This window comes from Eublepharis macularius, chromosome 13 (genome assembly GCF_028583425.1).
Source record: "Eublepharis macularius isolate TG4126 chromosome 13, MPM_Emac_v1.0, whole genome shotgun sequence".
Lineage (NCBI taxonomy): Eukaryota > Metazoa > Chordata > Lepidosauria > Squamata > Eublepharidae > Eublepharis > Eublepharis macularius.
In genome coordinates this window covers 1,924,205-1,941,733 of record NC_072802.1, presented here as the reverse complement: position 1 = coordinate 1,941,733, position 17,529 = coordinate 1,924,205, and positions in this window count along the sequence as shown.

Sequence of the window (17,529 nt, the reverse complement as noted above, 5' to 3'; positions counted from 1 at the left end):
AGTCTGAGAGCCAGTTTGGAGTAGTGGTTAAGAGAGCATGGGACTCTAACCTGGAGAGCCGGGTTTGATTCCCCACTCCTCCGCTTGAAGCCAGCTGGGTGACCTTGGGTCAGTCACAGCTCTCTCAGAGCTCTCTCAGCCCCACCCACCTCACAGGGTGTTTTGTTGTGGGGATAATTATGACATACTTTGTAAACCACTCTGAGTAGGTATTAAGTCATCCTGAAGGGCGGTGTATAAATCAAATGTTATTATTATTATTATAAGTCTTTTATTGAATGACCTCTTATATCTATGTGTTTAGTACGTGCATTTATTTTCTCTGATTGCACTAATTTCAAACAACTCTGATTATCTTCCATAATTTTAATAGGCTCTGAATTTTGCACTCCCAGATCTTGTAGAATCTGGCTAAGGCATCATGCTTCTTTGCATGCCTCTGCTGCAGCAACATACTCTGCCTCAGTCGTAGAATAAGCTACTGAGTTTTTTTTCCGGCTAGCCCAACTTATGGCTCCATTTCCAAATAAAAATACAAAACCACTTGTAAACTTATGATCCGTTCTGTCTCCAACCCAATCTGCATCTGTATACCCTACTAACTTAGGATCTGTTGTCACTGTTACCTTTAGCTTAAGATCAATAGTGCCTTTCAAATACCTCACTAACCTTTTTAGTGCATTCCAGTCCCGATTAGTGGGTGAACTCACTTTCTTACACAGTATACCCACTGCAGATGCAATATCAGGTCTGCACGTATTAGCTAAAAATAATAATTTCCCTATAACCGTTCCGTACAATTCATTATCAGGGAAAGGTTCATTTTCATCCTTTTCTGAAATGAAATTAGTACACATTGGAGTTGTCACTACATTTGCTTCCTTTAATCCATAAACTGTATCAAGTCAACAATTTTCTGGTTTTGATTGAGAAAACTATCATCTTTTCTTTCTACTTGCATACCCAAATAGTAAGATAAATTACCAAGTCTCTTCTACTTCCTTATTTATACATACAACAATTTTTGTACATTCTTGTTTGTTTTCACTACACAATATCATATCATCTACATAAATATGTAAGTTATTTTTCCATTTTGTTGTTTTGTAAAAAGACATGGATCAGCTTTACTTGGTATAAAACCCTGTTGTAAAAGCAATTTGTTTTATTTATTATTCTATGCTCTAGCAGCCTGTTTTGAACCATATATTCCTTTGTTGCATATACAGTTCTTCTTAAATTTCTCCATTTAAGAAAGCTGACTTTATATCTAGTTGCTCTACATGAAGTTGTTTAAATGCAGTGACACTGCATCATGAGGGACTATCCTGTTACCGCTCCCTCCTTGGTCATGAGGGATAGCTCGGCTGCGATCGTACAGCCAATTGTATTGTATAGGGATACGGCACGGTTGCACAGCATGGGGGCTCCCCTGTCAATGGGACTGACTTGACCCCTTTGAGCCGGGTGGGAATGTGTTCCGGCTGCGTCTCCAGTCCTTTCCGCAAAGGCAGGAAGGTGGGTGATGGCAGCTGCTGCCGTTGCAGTATTTCTTCCTCTCCCTCTCTGGGACCCCTCCGACCCCTCCCAATGACCTCTTGCTTGGGAGCTTTCCACTTCCCGGTCCATACCTCTCCCTGTCACATACTGCCATGAGTCCCTTCCCCACCACTTGCACTGCCCTGTCCCCTCCTTTTCATAATGGCAGGGAGGTGGGTGATGCTAGCAGCCGCTGATAGATTGGGTCTTCCAGGCCCTGTCGCAGGATCTTCCAGGTACGGCTTGTTGCCGTGGCCGGAATCCCTTGGTCCCCCTCTCCCACTCTGACCACTTTGTGTTCCCTCTTTCTCCCTCTCAGGTACTGCCACAAGTACCTTCCCCACCACTTGCACCGCCCAGTCACCTCCTTTCCGTGACAGCAGGGAGTTGGGTGATGCCTGCAGCTGCTGTTTCGGGGTCTTCCCGTCCCCCTCGCAGGATCTTCCAGGTGCAGCTCATCTCTGTGCCCGGAACCCCTGGGTCCCCCTCTCCCACCCTGACCACTTTGTGTTCTCTCCCTCTCCGTACTGCCACGAGTCCCTTCTCCAACACTTGCACTGCCCTGTCCCCTCATTTCCATGATGGCAGGGAGGTGGGTGATGCCTGCATCCACCAATTCAGGGTCTTCCCATCCCCCTCGCAGGATCTTCCAGGTGTGGCTCATCACCTTGGCTGGAACTCCTTGGTCTCCCTCTACCTAACCACCCAGCGGCCGCAGTCATCAACCACCTTGCTGCAGTATAATCTGTCCGCCTCCAACCTGAAGGTCCTGGAAGGCAGGCACATGGGGGGTGCCGCTGGCGAGCGGCCAGACCCCCTGCCCCCTGAGGGGGAGGTGGCATGCCACCACCTTCCCGTGCCCGCCAGGCCTGGTGGCCACAGTCCTCACCCACCTTGCTGCATAAGCGGATAATCTGTCTGCCTCTTACCTGGAGGCCTGGTGGGTGGGCACATGGGGGATGCTGCCAGCCAGCGGCCAGACTGCCCGCCCATGAGAGGGGAGGCGGCTCACCCTCAGGTCCACCGCACAGGGCCAACGTGAACTGGACTGGAGAGGGTGGCTCCGTTTGTATTGAATGGGAGTTTCCTGGGGGCGTTGAATTTGGGAATGTAAAACTCCAAGATCCATACTACAATCTTGACCAAACTTGGGTGATGGCTGGAGAAAGCCTGCTGCACATTCCCTGTGAATATGGGCACTCTAAGTGCTAAGGGGGCCATTCTGGCGTCGACAAACAATGAACACCGAACACGTTTGTTAGTGGGACATGTTTGGTTCCGGTCGGCTGTTCGTGTTCATTGTTGGGAACGAATATCGAACAGCCCGCCTGTTCGGGGTTTTTTCCCCGTTCCTGCCCATGTCTAGTCCTGAGCCAATTAACATCCTTAATTAAGAGCTAGTTTGGTGTTGTTGTTAAGAGCGTGGGACTCTAATCTCGAGAGCCGAGTTTGATTCCCCACTCCTCCACTTGAAGCCAGCTGGGTGACCTTGGTCTAGTCATAGTTCTCTGGAGCTCTCTCAGCCCCACTCACCTCACTGTGTGTTTTGTTGTGGGGATAATAATGACATACTTTGTAAACCACTCTGAGTGGGCTTTAAGTTGTCCTGAAGGGCAGTATATAAATCGAATTTTATTATTATTATTACTAATTTGCACCTGCAAAATTGACGGATGTTGCCAGGGACTGCAGCCTTGGTTTCATTTTTTGTCTTACACATAGTCACCTCTTGTGAGTGACATCCACATTTTACTGCCTGATTGGTTATAGGGCCACACCATTGAGGCACCAAAAGGGCATAAAAACTAATTATTCAACACGGAACTGAGAGTCTCTCTTTGGAGAACCTTTCTGAGCTTTGGCTTTTGTTGATATATCCTGTGAGGGGACTTTTGCTGTGACTCAGACTTGACGGAAGCTTCAGCGACCACCTGTTTGCTCTGCTGAAGAACTCAACCATTTTTTGCTTCTTGACCAGAAACTTTGTTTTTTGCCTTTGTGACAGCCTTTGCATTTATTTCTGCTAATCTTGGTATGTATAGTTAGAGCTTACCAAGCTACAGGAGTTTTTGTTTTATTCTCACATTCAGCCTTGTGCCTTTGTCTTCACCTTGCACCTTAAATAAATAGAGTTGTTATAATTTTGCGTGTTTTGCTAACTTTGAAGTTTCAAAGCCTTAAACCAAGTGATTGAACCTGCCTCTTTTTAAACCCTCGGGCATCACCTACCAGAACACTAACTTGCCATATATGGCCCCTGAATATCTGCCATGAATGTATATGAGTTCTGCCTCTGGCTTCCGAGAGTTTGGAAAGTTCTTTATTGCTCCATGCCAAAGGGTTATCTTACAAATGTTTACTTTCACTTTCTTGCTCTGCTGGGCCAGTGTCCTTGACAGCCAGCCGAAGCTGGCTCGTGGTGTGCTTCTCATGAGAACCTAAGATAAGTTCATCTTTCTCACTGTTCTAAAACAATGTCTCACTACAACCCCCCCCCCTTTAACGGTCCTCTGTCCTAAGGTGGGAAGTTTCCCTATAACTAACATTGCTAGCCCCACATATGTCACTTCTGCCAATTTCACTGTTCATGCACCTGGTACTGAATGGATCTCTAATAAAGTTACTTCAACCAGAACACCTGCATGTTAACTGTGGAGAACTTAGGGGACCCAACTGCCAGGGATTGTCATAACTTACTACCCAGCCTACATTGCCAAACCATTCTTACAAGGTTGTCTTTGCTGTGCTTGAGTTCCTTGCAAGCAGAGAGTGTGTCTATCAGGTCTTGCAAGGTGTCCCAAAGCACTTCACTGCATCACTCATTGTGTATGAGTTAAAGTTACTTTATTGATAAGCATACCAGTATCAAGATAGCTGTACAGGCTTATTAGCTGGAATGAGGCTAGTAATTAAAGCAAAGTGAATTATAGGTCAAAACCCTGCCTGCAATATGGTAGGAAAATCTGTTAGAGTTTGAGCGCGCTAAGTGTGAGAACACAGGGAGGGAAGCATAAGCATTTCACAGTCTTTAGGTCTTTCAGACACTTGGTGCAGTCTCTGCTAGACTTCAAGGTCACTCTTCCTGGCTGGCTCAGGATCAGAACATTATGCAGAAAGATGATCATGGCAGATATGCTGGGGTGTATCTGAGAGTGTCCCTTCCCTCTTGGGCTTTGGACAACACTAAGGGGCTGGTGGTGGCGGCTTTATGGAGGCCACGGCAGGGTCCTGATAGCAGGCCTCCCCTTGTTTTCCCCCTGGTATTCTGATACAGGGGCAGTGTTCAGCTTTCATGCAGCTTCCTGCTCACTTCCACTTTTGACAAAGAACTCAGAACCAACTTCAGCCTTCTCTGACGAAGGGAGCCTTGACTCAAAGGCTCATACCCTGGAAATCGACCTGTTCTTTAAGGTGCTGCTGGAAATGATCTGAAACGGTGCTGTGCTATGCAGATTAGTTGTTGGAGGTGACATCCCTCTTTCTTCGGCCCCTTGAAGAGTTCGTTCCTTTATAATAAACACTCATCAGACCATCAACCTCATGAATTTACCCCTCTCCGCTTTAAAATGAAAGAAGTTATTTTATTGTGACGCAGGCCCTTAGAGAAAGTGTTTCTGGTTTGTTTTGAAGAGGCTCTAAAGGAAATGTCAAAACGACAAGCACATTCCGCCCCCCCCCGCCCCCCCCCGTGAAATTTCAGCTTTCGTGCAAGTGAATAATTCATACACGTCGTGTTTATTTACTGCACTCAGTAATTCTCTACTGGATGGTTTGGGTTTAGGCGTAAGTGATTTTTGTAGAATTTATATTTTTTCTCACTGATGGCATGTAATAAAGTAATTATGTAATTACTGTTGCAATAAATTTGTCACCTTTGTAACTGAGTTTTATTGCTTGGAAAAGGGGGAGACAGCCTCTTGCAAGCCATTTTTTTAAGCTACTCTGTGGTTTGTGGTTAATGGGATTAGTGGGACTGTGTCTTCCTAATGTTGACAGTCACAGGAATTGCTACTGGCTTGATGAAATCTTTTCCCATCTTATTCAGTGGGCATTAAAATCCTTTTCCATCTGATAATTCAGGACAAAAATAGAAATGTTGCCAGCTTCTGTGCAGGTATGTCACTTGTAAGTACATTCCTGGTAAAACCATATAGAGGGCAGAGCTGTATCAGCTCAGCTGGGAAAATGAGCACAGCAGTGGGAGTGTTTTTCGTGCCTTTCTTAAGGTTCCAGGGAATAAGTGACTGATGCTTGCTGTGTGTGTGTGTGTGTGTGTGTGTCCGCGCGCGTGCATGTGTGAACAGGGGTTTGAGTGTTGCACTTAGCTTGCAAAGTGAGTGGTTTCCCCTCGTTTCTTCCTGGGTGTAATGTGACTCATTAAAGAGGGTCTGTCTGCTTGGGAATGATTTCTACCACACCCTCTGCTGCTGCCATTGTGTAGCAGGGGCCTTGAGCCTCTGAAATTCAAAGGCTTCCTCCTCACCAGAGGCACAAACCAAAGGGCTCTCTTGGCCTATGACTCTTAGCCTGGGGATCAAGACTGGGGACCCTGTAAGATTCCCCCACACACACACACACAGTATTTTATATATTTACTTCTCTTGTTGGGATTCCACTTTCATTCTCAAGAGACAGGTCAGGCATTTTGGGCAAGAGTTCCTCACAGAAAGTGGATTTCAGGGAGGAAAATCTATTTTGTACAGCATTTATAAGAAGAGCTCTTTTTTGTAAGAAAACAATGACTGCAGGGCCAATTCCAGTTACCAGCTGGGAGTGTGCTATGTTTGTCTTCCTTCCTGAGGACAAGTTCATTAGTAAGAACTTCCTGACAGTTAATGCAGTCCCTCAGTGGAACAGGCTTCCTTGGGAGGTGGTGGGCTCTCTTTCCTTGAAGGTTTTTATGCAGAGACTAGATGGCCATCTGACAGCAATGCTGATTCTGTGAACTTAGGCAGATCATGAGAGGGAAGGTAGGAAAGGTTACATCAGTGCTTAGTTCTCATGTCCCCTTCTTATATGCCCAGGGGAATGCTAATTGCCATTTTGGGGACAGGTAGCAATTTTCTTCAGGCCAGTTTGACCAAGGATCCTGGAAGGTTTTTTGCCATCTTCTAGGCATGGAGGAGGGGCCACTGGAGGTGTGGAGAGGGGAGTTAGTTGTGAATTTCTTGCATTGTGCAAGGGGTTGGACTAGATGACCCTGGAGATGACTTCCAACTCTTTGATTCTATGATTCTAAGAAGGACTTCATTTGTCATGAGTGCGAGCTAGTAGTGTTATTTTAAGGAAAAAAAGTGAAGATCCTGAAGGAACCCTTCAAGTGATCAAAGATGGTGAGGATTCCATCAACAAAAGTTTTCATTACCAGATGCCAGCCAGAGTGATTTCAATTCTGGGACTGTGTGCTATGTTCTCTTGAAGGTGGCCTGCTTGCCCGCAATGGACTTCACCTGTCAAGGACAGGGTAGAATGTATTTGGAAGGGACCTGGGGAGATTCATTGCAGACAACTGGCAAGGCAGAAGTGGTGCAAATAGTAGAGGCCTGCCTGGGAAGACCAGGTCAAAGAGGGGGGCTGTAGAAAAGTTTCCGGTGCCTATATGCCAATGCTCAAAGCTTGGGCAATAAGAAGGAATAACTTGATCTATTAAAGCAGGTGAAAAGATATGACTTAGTAGGCATTAGAGAGACATGGTGGGATGGTTCCCATGACTGGGATACAGTAGTGAATGGGTATGAGTTCTTCAAAAAGAACAAGAAGTATCATAGAGGAGGTGGAGTGGTACTGTATATGAGGAAGATGGCTTGATTGTCAGGAAATGCGGGAAGAGGAGAGTTACAGCACAGCTGTGGAAAGTGTCTGGGTGAAGATAAGGGAAGGAAGGACGGGCAGTATTGCGGTTGGGGAGAGGAAGTGGACTTTGCTCTTTGTGAGTAGCTTAATGGGGTATCCAAGCTGCACAATCTTGCAGTTATGGGAGACTTCACCTTCCCTGATGTGTGCTGCTGGGATACCAATCCTGCTCCAAGTCCAGGAACACACAACTTCCTGACCTGTCTGGCTGACAACTTCCTTTCTCAAATGGTGAGGGGCTTGGCCATACTGGACTTGATATTATTCAACAAGAATGAGTTGATGGATGGTGGAAAGGTGGTGGAAACCTTAGGGAGAAGTAGATCCAGAGGAGTTAGCCATGTTAGTCTGTAGCAGCCAAATAGAAAAGAGTTCACCAACTTTACTGTAGCATAAGCTTTCGAGAACAACAGCTCTCTTCTGACATGCATCTGACGAAGAGAACTGTGGTTCTCGAAAGCTTATGCTACAGTAAATTTGGTTAGTCTTAAAGGTGCTACTGGACCCTTTTCTATTTTGCTTAGGGAAAAGAGACCATGTCCTCATAGAATTCCCTTTGCTGTGGGGTATCAAGAGATCTTGTGGCCAAACACACATCTTAGATTTTAGTAGGGTAAACTTCAATAAACTTAGATATATGATAAGAGTTATTCCATGGACAAGCATGCTGAAGGGGAAAGGAGCTGCACTGGATGTGTAAAAATCTCCTGGGTCAGATGGGATGCACCCGAGAGTAGTTGAAGAACTTTCAAAAGAGCTTGCAAACCCTTTGTTGATCATCTTCCAGGCCTCTTGGAGGACAGGCGATGTGCTGAAATACTGGAGGAGGGCAAATGTCATCCCAGTCTTAAAGAAAGGGAGAAAGGACAATCCTGGGATCTACAGGCCAGTCAGCTTGATCTCTGTCCCAGGGAAAATACTGGAGCCAATATTAAAATCTGCAAGCTTCTATGGACAACATGGTGATACAGGGAATTCTGCATGGATTTGTCCACAACAGGTCCTGCCAAACCAACCTCATCTCTTTCTATGACTGAGTGACAGGCTTACTGGATTGCAGAATGCTGTCAGTGTAGTTTATCTGAATTTCAGTAAGGCTTTTGACAAGTTCCTCATACTGTTCTGATGAGTAAACTGGACGACTGGGGACTGGACGCTAGGATAGTTAAATGGATAGGGAACTGGCTGGTTTGCACTCAAAGAGTAGTTGTCTATGGCATCATGTCTGCTTGGAATGAGGGGTCCAGTGGGGTGCCACAGGGCTCGATTCTGGGCCCAGTGCTTTTCAGTATTTTGATAAATGATCTGGATGAGGGTGTGAAGGGATTATTCATTAAATTTGCAGATGACACTAAACTGGGAGGAGTAGCAAACATCCTTAAAGATAGAATTCATTGAGATCTGAACACGCAGGGAAAGTGTGCAGATTTGAATAAGATGTGATTGTGGGTAAGTGCTGAGTTCTCCACCTGGGTAATAAAAATGCAAAGCATGCATACTGGATGGGGGACACATTTCTGGGCAGCGGTGTGTGTGTGCGAACAAGACCTTCGGATACAAGTCGACTGGAAGCTAAATACAGGCAAAGGAACGATGCTGGAAAGGGGTGGCAAAGCAGCTCCTGGGCCAGTCAGGCCTGACCCAAAGAACAAATTGTCTCCCTTAAGAGAAGGCAGGTCAGGGTCCTCGGCCTTCATTGCTATTGAATGGAGGGAGGCGAGGCTGACTACCAAGCCGGCGCTAAGGGGTTGCTTTGGCCTCCTGCTCTCACCTGCTGGCATTTGCAGAAGCTAGGGAGGAAAGGACGGAGGAATGCAAGCCAAAGCTGCCTTCCTAATGGGCTGCTAATCCTTGCCCAATGCGTCACGTTTGCCAGTTCAGCTCCCAGGGACCCTTCGAACACGCCTCCACCCTCGAGGTATTTCCTGGAAACTTGGCAGGGTCTCTGGGGGGTACGAATCAGCCCTGCAATAATAACCACTGAGCTGCCCCCCCTCCTTTTAAAGCCAGTTGGCAGCTGAAGCGACGTGCCCATTATCGGATTTATACGAAGTGCTGCTAAACAAGGAAGATTTGAGGAGTTTTACAGCAAGACTGGACGATCTCAGTACGTTGGCTTCTGTCTGTAAAGGAGCAGAACTAAGCCTTTAAAGCACGACAAACCTTTGGGCATAGAAAGCCAGAGATCCATCAGACATCCCCCCTCCCTCAAAAAAAAGAGGTCCAAGAGGCAACTGTAATGTGCCCAGCAGCAATACCTCTCCGAGGTCATATTCAGTTTCTGTCTGAGGAGGCCTGTGTAACTCAAAAGCTTGCATATTCTGATACAAATTTGTAAATGGCAGAAATATAAATGTATTTTTCTTACATTACCTTTCTTCCCCAAGTAGGACTCTTGAGGTGGGTACTACCTCAACCCACCTCCTCCCCCCTAGCCATACTCCCTTCTGAGCTGGAAGCCAGAGCTGAGCGGTACCCATTAACTTCCCCCCCTTGACCTTTTAGAAAAACCTTAGCCAGTCCTGGGGCATGCCCAGTGGGCTCCTTCCACCAGAAGACTTATGGGGGTGTGGCCCAGCCCAGGGTCCAGTAGTGTCTCCTGAGAATTTCTGCCCCATTACTTCTCTTCCCAGCTCTGGGTGGAGCTTCCCAACAGCTGACTGTCAGGCCGCTGGCCGTCAAAGGGCCTGCTCTGAGTGGGTACCTGACTCTTGAAAGGCCAGCTGCCATTAAGCAGCTGGCTGGAGTGCAGATCCTTACAGGGTGCTTCATTCAACCACTAGTGACTGCCAGGCTTGGATCCTCCTTCCCTGGATCCTCCTTTTCCCCCTTGAGGATTTGTCCCCATTTTCAAGGGGGGGAAGGAGGATCCAGGTAATCACTGACCCGTCAGCTTGATTTCCATACCTGGAAAGGTTTATAGAACAAATCTTCACACAATCAGCCCTTGAACATTTAGAAAAGATGGCTTTGATTACTAAGCGTCAGCAGCACAGGTTCCTGAAGAACAAGTCATGTCAGATGGACATCAGGGGAACGCTGTGGACATAGCTTGATTTCAGTAAGGCTATTGATAAGGTTCAACATGCTGTTCTTGTTGGCAAATTGGTATAGTGTACTTTGGATCATACTACTGTTAGGTGGATCTGTAACTGGTTAACAGATTGCACTCAAAGACTGCTTGTAAATGGTTCTTCATCCTCTTGGAGAGGAGCAAGAAGTGGACTGCCTCAGGGATCTGTCCTGGGCCCTGTGATGTTCAACATCTTGATAAATGACTTGTATGAATGAATAGAGGGGATGCTCATTAAATTTAATAATAATAACAATAATAACATTCGATTTATATACCGCCCTTCAGGACAACTTAATGCCCACTCAGAGCGGTTTACAAAGTGTTATTATTACCCCACAACAATCACCCTGTGAGGTGGGTGGGGCTAAGAGAGCTCAAGAGAACTGTGACTCGCCCAAGGTCACCCAGCTGGCTTTGTGGAGGAGTGGGGAATCAAACCCGGCTCTCCAGATTAGAGTCCCGTGCTCTTAACCACTACACCAAATTTGCTGATGATACTGAATTGGGAAGGGTAGCAAATACTCTAGAAGACAGAACTAAGATTCATGATGATCTTGACAGGCTGGGAAACTGGGCTAAAACTAGAAAAAATGCATTTCAACAGTGATATATCAAAAGATTTTTCAGTAAAAGTCGCTGTTATGAAGAAGCACTCCGGGGAGTGTTGTGGTTTCTTCCCCTATTGTTGGGATACCTTGACATAAAACTTTAGTTTGTTAAACATTCAGTTGTTAAATTGCAATTATTAGTGGAGTTTGGGTGTGCTCATTTTGGGTTGGGCAGTCAGAGGGGTTACTGAACTTTTCAGCATAGGCTTTCAACATAGGATAATTATAGGTCTTGTGAGGGTTAGGGTTAGAGATTCCATTCCTTTGCTTCAGTTTGGTTTTGCAGGGGATGAGCTTGCATTGGGGGTGTGCTTCTGGCCCCTGGCATCCTTGCCCTGGTGTGTTTATGCCCTGAGAACCAGCTTCAAAACGTTCTTAGCGTAGGAAGCAATGAAGACCGGCTGGGCAGTTTGTTCAAGGGCACCAGGCTTTAGGAGAGAGGCGTCAGATTGGTTTTGTTGGGCTTTCCCTGGAATGAGCATGCATTTGGGAGCGTGCCTTGACCACATGGGAGCCTTGCCCCAATGGGTTTCTGCATTGCAGGTCAACTTTAACATTTCCCCCATAATAGGAACCAACGGAGTGGCTGGGAGAACCTTCTTGGGGGGCCCACAGAATTGGACTCCAGGGTCCAATCTTCCTGAAAGCTTGAGGGTCTTTAGAGGACAGTCAGGAGTAGGTCTCCTGAAAAATTCATGGAATTTTCATGAAAAATGCCATCCCCACCCTTCTGGATAGCCTGAAGATAGTTTTCCCAATAGGGAATAATGGAGGTGGCTGAGGGAATCTTTGCGGAGAGGCTGCAGAATTGGACCCTGGGTTCCAATCTTCATGAAACTGGGGAAGTCTTTAGAGGACAGTCTTGAGTTTGTTCCCTGCAAATTTGGTGATGCCTCAGATAGCCCCTAGATTGATTTTTCTCATAGGGAACAACAGCCGAATTAACCCAAGGTAAGTGTCATGTATGCCTGCCTGCTGTACACGCCATGTGTATGTTATATGCAACATATTAATCCTCTGACACTATAGAGAGTCCTGAGTACCTTCCAATGTCTGTTATATGGGAGTTCAGTGTGTTATCTCTCCTTTGAAGTTAAACACTTCCAGTACTGTAGCTAACAGCCTTGAGGCCAGATGCAGCTAGTTTCAATCATATCTTCCCTGAGAACGAGGATGATTTTATATCCAAATTGCTATTGTTGTCTATCATAGTCTAAACTTTGATACTTTTTGTCTCTGGCGTTTGCGCCAGAATTTCAATGGGCTACTAACCTGGGGGCGAGACTTTAACATATAACTAACCATGATTTCCCTCAATATGTCACTTCTGCCAATTCTGCTGTCTGAGCACTTTGAACCTGGTAGATCTCTAATAAAAGTTACTTCAACCAAAACACCTGTGTGATTGCTGTGAAGAACTTGGGGATTTACTTGCCAAGGACTGACATTTTGGCAAAATTCCCTAGAAATATCTCTGGAGCCAGCACCCCAAACGAGGTCATAGCTGCCATGGTGGGAAGACACTGCACTGCAGAGACTTACAAACTACAAGACCCTGCAAACCTGCGTGGGCTTGGTGCTGCTGCACCAATGAGAGAGAAAGTGAACCTTTTGTGGGACACCAGGTATGAACCAGGACTAAGCCTAGTTGACAGGCAAGACAGGCGGTGGTAGAACAGCTGCAGGGCTTCCTGAAGGATGTCTCAGCCCTAGACCCCTTCCAGTCCGGGTTCCGTCCAGGACATGGGATGAAGGTGTTGCTGGTCGCCCTCACAGACGATCTTTGTAGACATCTGGATCGAGGCGAGGCGACATTTGTCATTTATAGTCTAAGTTACAGAGCTAAAACATCTTACAGATTTTATCCTTTGTAAGCAAAACAGTTTCCCTATTTCTCTTCAAATTTTTTAATTGGCCTTCTGTTTATGTAACTCATCAGTTTTGCCATCATTGCATATTCTGACATTTTGTCTTTTCAAATTTCCATGGTTAGACATTCTTCTCCTTTCCATTTGCTTGCCATTACTACTTTTGCCGCCATCAACAAATACCTAAATAGTTCAGTTAGTATTCTGTCAACATTATCTGGTATTGTTCCCAACAACATCGTTCTGGGTTTTTTAAAATATTCTGAATCTCAGCGTGTATATCTTTCCAATTTTTTTAAAAAAAACTTTTTTACATGTCCACCACATATGAAAAAGGAGCCGTCTGCTTCCTTACATCTCCAACATGACCGTACATATTTCTTATCCATTTTTTCAATATCTTTTGGTGTGATGTACCATTGAAAAAACATCTTGTTTCAATTTTCTCTCAGTGATTGGCTTGCTGTAAAATTTATGCCCTTAGTCCATATATTTTCCCACGGTTGAAATGTTATTTCTTCTTCCAAATTCTGCATTCATTTTAGCACACAGGTTTTAACTTGTTCTGTTTCTGTATCATATTGAAGTAGAAGTTTGTAGTTTTGGTTCAAGACGTGATTCTTTTTCTGCATAATTAACTTCAGTCAGACCCCTAATTGACCTCTATAATCTTTAAGAGCTCCCTTTAATCTGAAGACCGCCTGAAGATATATCAGCCATTGTATTTCCTTTTCTTCATTACAAATTTCTTGCCATGATTTTATCTTGGTACTGCCAATGGTACTGTTTGGTACTGCCAATCCTCTTCTTTTTCATCTTGTAGTACCTTAAATCTTTGTCAGTTTATGGAATTCCAGTTACTATGATTTCATCTCCCACCCCTTGGTTACAAGAACTTCAAGGTTTCTTGGCTCAAAGGTTTTATTGAAAGATTATATTCAGAGTACAGGTGTCCATAATTAATCCAGGGACTTAGAAGCTTCTGGCTGAGCAAAAGCTTTGTTGAGAATGACGTGTTAGGTGGAAGTTGCAACATATCAAAACCTCCCTTCCCAGCCTCCCCCCACGGGTTCCATCTGCTGAAGCCTGGGAAGGTGAGAAGTCTACAAGGTTGCTGGTGAATCTGGTGAGATAAAGATGGCCTGAGAATGCAGCTGAGCCTGCAGAAAACAAGACTAAAAACTACAGAGTGAAAAGGCAATGGAGTGCATCTTGACACAATATGGCGTCACTGTGGGTAACAAGGCTGACATCCTGACATTCTGCCCCCCTTAAGGCCCCCCTCACCTTTCAACCCCTACTTTTTCAGGGTATTTCTTGTGAAACTTAGCTACAAGCTTAGGAACATTTACATGAGAGGCCTCTACCCACTCTCGAAAACTGTCATCAAAGTCTTTCCACTTAATGAGATAAAATATTTTATTATGTCTTTTCTTTGAGTCCAATATTTCTTCTACTTCATAGTGCACTTGGCCATCGATAAGTGTGGGGTGGGGCACCGGTTTTTCAGGATGCCATTCATCAGGAGGTGGTGCCTTTTTGAGCAGACTGAAGTGGAAGGTAGAGTGCATTTGTTGTAGATTTTTGGGCAATTCTAATTCAACTGTCACTTCATTGATTACTCGTTTAACTGGAAAAGGCCCCATGTACTTTAGCCCCAGCTTTTTACTTGGTTGCTCGCTCCTGAAGTTTTTTTGTGGAAACGTAGACTCTGTCTCCTGGCCTTAGTTCCCACTGTTCCACACGATGGCGATCTGCATACTTTTTGTAATCCTCTTTGGCTTTGTTTAAAGTTTGTTGTATAACAGTCCATTGCTTTGTTAGTGAAGTCCACCATTCCCCCAAGTCTCCTGGTTTTTCAGATTCTGGATTCACTTCGAATGGGATGGCTTGTCCTTCATATCCATGCAAAATTTTAAAGGGAGACTCCCCTTTCGCGTTGTGGATTGCATTATTATATGCATATTTGGCAAAAGAAATAAAATTTGTCCAATTATCCTGCTGATAATTAATATAACATCTGAGGAATTGTTCTAGAACTTGATTTACCCTTTTGGTTTGTCCATCAGACTAGGGATGGTAGGCGGAGCCTATTCCTTGCTCGATTCTTGCTACTTGTAGAAGCTCCCGCCAGAAGTTGGCAACGAATTGAACACCCCTGTCAGAAATCACCTTGGAGGGAAAAGAGTGAAATCTTACGATGTGTTTTATGAACAAGCTGGCCAATTTCTTAGCCGTAGGAATGGCGGCACACAGGATGAAATGTGCTTGTTTGGAAAACAGGTCTACGACGACTAGTATACATGTGCAGCCTTTGGAGGGGGGTAGATCTGTTATGAAGTCCATAGAGAGAACCTCCCAAGGTCTAGAAGGGGTTTCCAGTGGGTGCAATAGTCCTGGAGGCTTCCCACGTCTTGTTCTTGGACTTGGTAGGTGCCTTCATTGGTTACCTCCTTGGCTTCCAGTCCTGTTTCAGGCCGGCCTCTCCTCGTGGGTGGCCTTCCCCATCCCGTGCAAGGGGCTGGTATAGGTCAGGCTGGTTGAGCAGGCGTTCTAAGTGGGCACTGAGCGGCAAAATGTCCCCCATTTCTGCTCTGGAGGCACAAACCCTGCCTTCAACGTGAATCCCTCATGCCCCGGGAGAAATTTGTTCCCCTCCCACAGCCAGGTGCTGGGGGAGGGCGTCGAAGTCCTGATGACTGCTGCTGCTCTACCAGGCGGACTACCTGGGTATGGTTCCCTACTTTGCAGGCCAGTTGGATCCATCCCAGAAGCATAGGGGGGTCATCCTGCATTAAGGCCTGGTCCAGCAATTTAGGATTCATTCCATTACGAAAAAGTTCAATTTTAACTCCTTCCTGGTACTGAGGGCACTTGGCCGCCAGCTGCTGAAATTTAGCCGCATAATCTCTGACGGACTGGTTTCCTTGTCGGATTGCTTTTAGCTCGGTACGTGCCCTCTCATTCTCCAGGGGATCTTCATATTGCGCTCTTAAGGCCGCTATAAACGCCTGTAAATTCTCCAGTTCAGGTGCCCCCATATCATAAAGAGTTACATACTACTCAGCTGCTATTCCCTCCAACCTGGATGCTAAATGAGCGACCCGACTTTGCTCGGTCAGGAACAAGTGTCCCCACTCATTGAAAAACTGCAACGCTTGCACAATGAAAAATCCAAGCTTGCGGGGCTCCCCATCGAAGGTGGCTTCCAGCTTTATCCACCCCAGAGGGAGTTCTGCTCCTCTTCCCCCTACCTGTGCTAGCGTCAGTGGTTGAAGAGGCTGGGGAGGTGCATCTGGGGTGCTTGACCTCTAGGGCCCGGCGGGGCCGGGGGATATCTCCCTCGCTGCTGAGAAACAGCACCCACTCGTGCACCCAGATATAATCTTGGGGGTGGTCCCATCAGTCTGGGATGAGGCTGCGGATGAGGCCTTGGAGCTCTCGGTGGCATTGGCACTAAGGGTCCCGCTGCTTCTGGAAGTGCTGAACGTGGCCGAGGAAGTGGTAGTCTCGGAGCTGGCGCCAGAGGAGCCAGTGCAATAGGTGCGGCCGGGGCGATGGGAGCAGCAGGCGTGGCTGGGATGACAGGTGCAGCTGGAATCACCGGGGTGGGGACAACTGGCACAGCGGGCCCGGCTGGCGCTGCTGGTGCTGCCGGCGCAGTAGGTGCGATGGGCACCACTGGAGCAACTGGTACAGCGGCCGCAGGCAGGATGAGAGGGACGACAGGTGCAGCAGGGCACACCGGTGCTGGGATGACAGGCGCGACTGGACTGGCGGGTGCCGCCGGAGCAACCAGTGCAGCTGGGGCCACGGGCTCAACAGGCGCTGGCGGAAGGGCAGCTGGGGCGGCTGGGAGGACAGCTGGAATGGCCAGCGCAACAGGCACAGGCGCTGCAGGGGCGGCGAGCGCAGCGGGGATGACTGGTGCTGGCGCTGTGGCTGTGGCCTGGGCAGCGGGCGCTACAGGGCCACCAGTTCTCGGCGTGACCGGGGTATACCTGGGGCCTTGTACCATCAGCCCCATAAGATATGCTGCTTGCACCAGATCTTCACGCATAACCTCTACTTGCACTTCCAATGCCTCATAACGAGCATCATCTAGCTGTCTTTGGTTCTCGTCTGCTTCCCTTTCCGCCTCCCACCTTAGCCCTTCTTCCTAGTCCTGCTGCAACCGCTCGGCCTTTTCAACTTCTCCTTCCACAAATCCAGGTCTGACTCTCACTCCAAAGGTCATTATCTGTTGTGGTTCTCCAGCCTGCTGGTTCTCCCGCTGGGTCTCCCCAGGAACCCCCTGGTAGAAGCTTGCAGCCGCTGCTGATGAAACCGGGCCTTGGGTCCCCGATGCGTCAGCGACCCAGCCCTTGTTTACTCCAGTCACAGCGAGTAACTCATACTGCATCACTTGGACTTGCTCCTGGAGCACAGTCCATCGGTCTTCCCTCAATGGTTGGACAGTATCACTTCCCCAGGTTCCTACCGAACCCGCATCCGCATTGTCCCAACTCAATAACTCCGTATGGGGAATAGACCAGTCCTGGACACTTCCGTCCTCCACTGATGGGGAGCACTCCACCAAGGATAC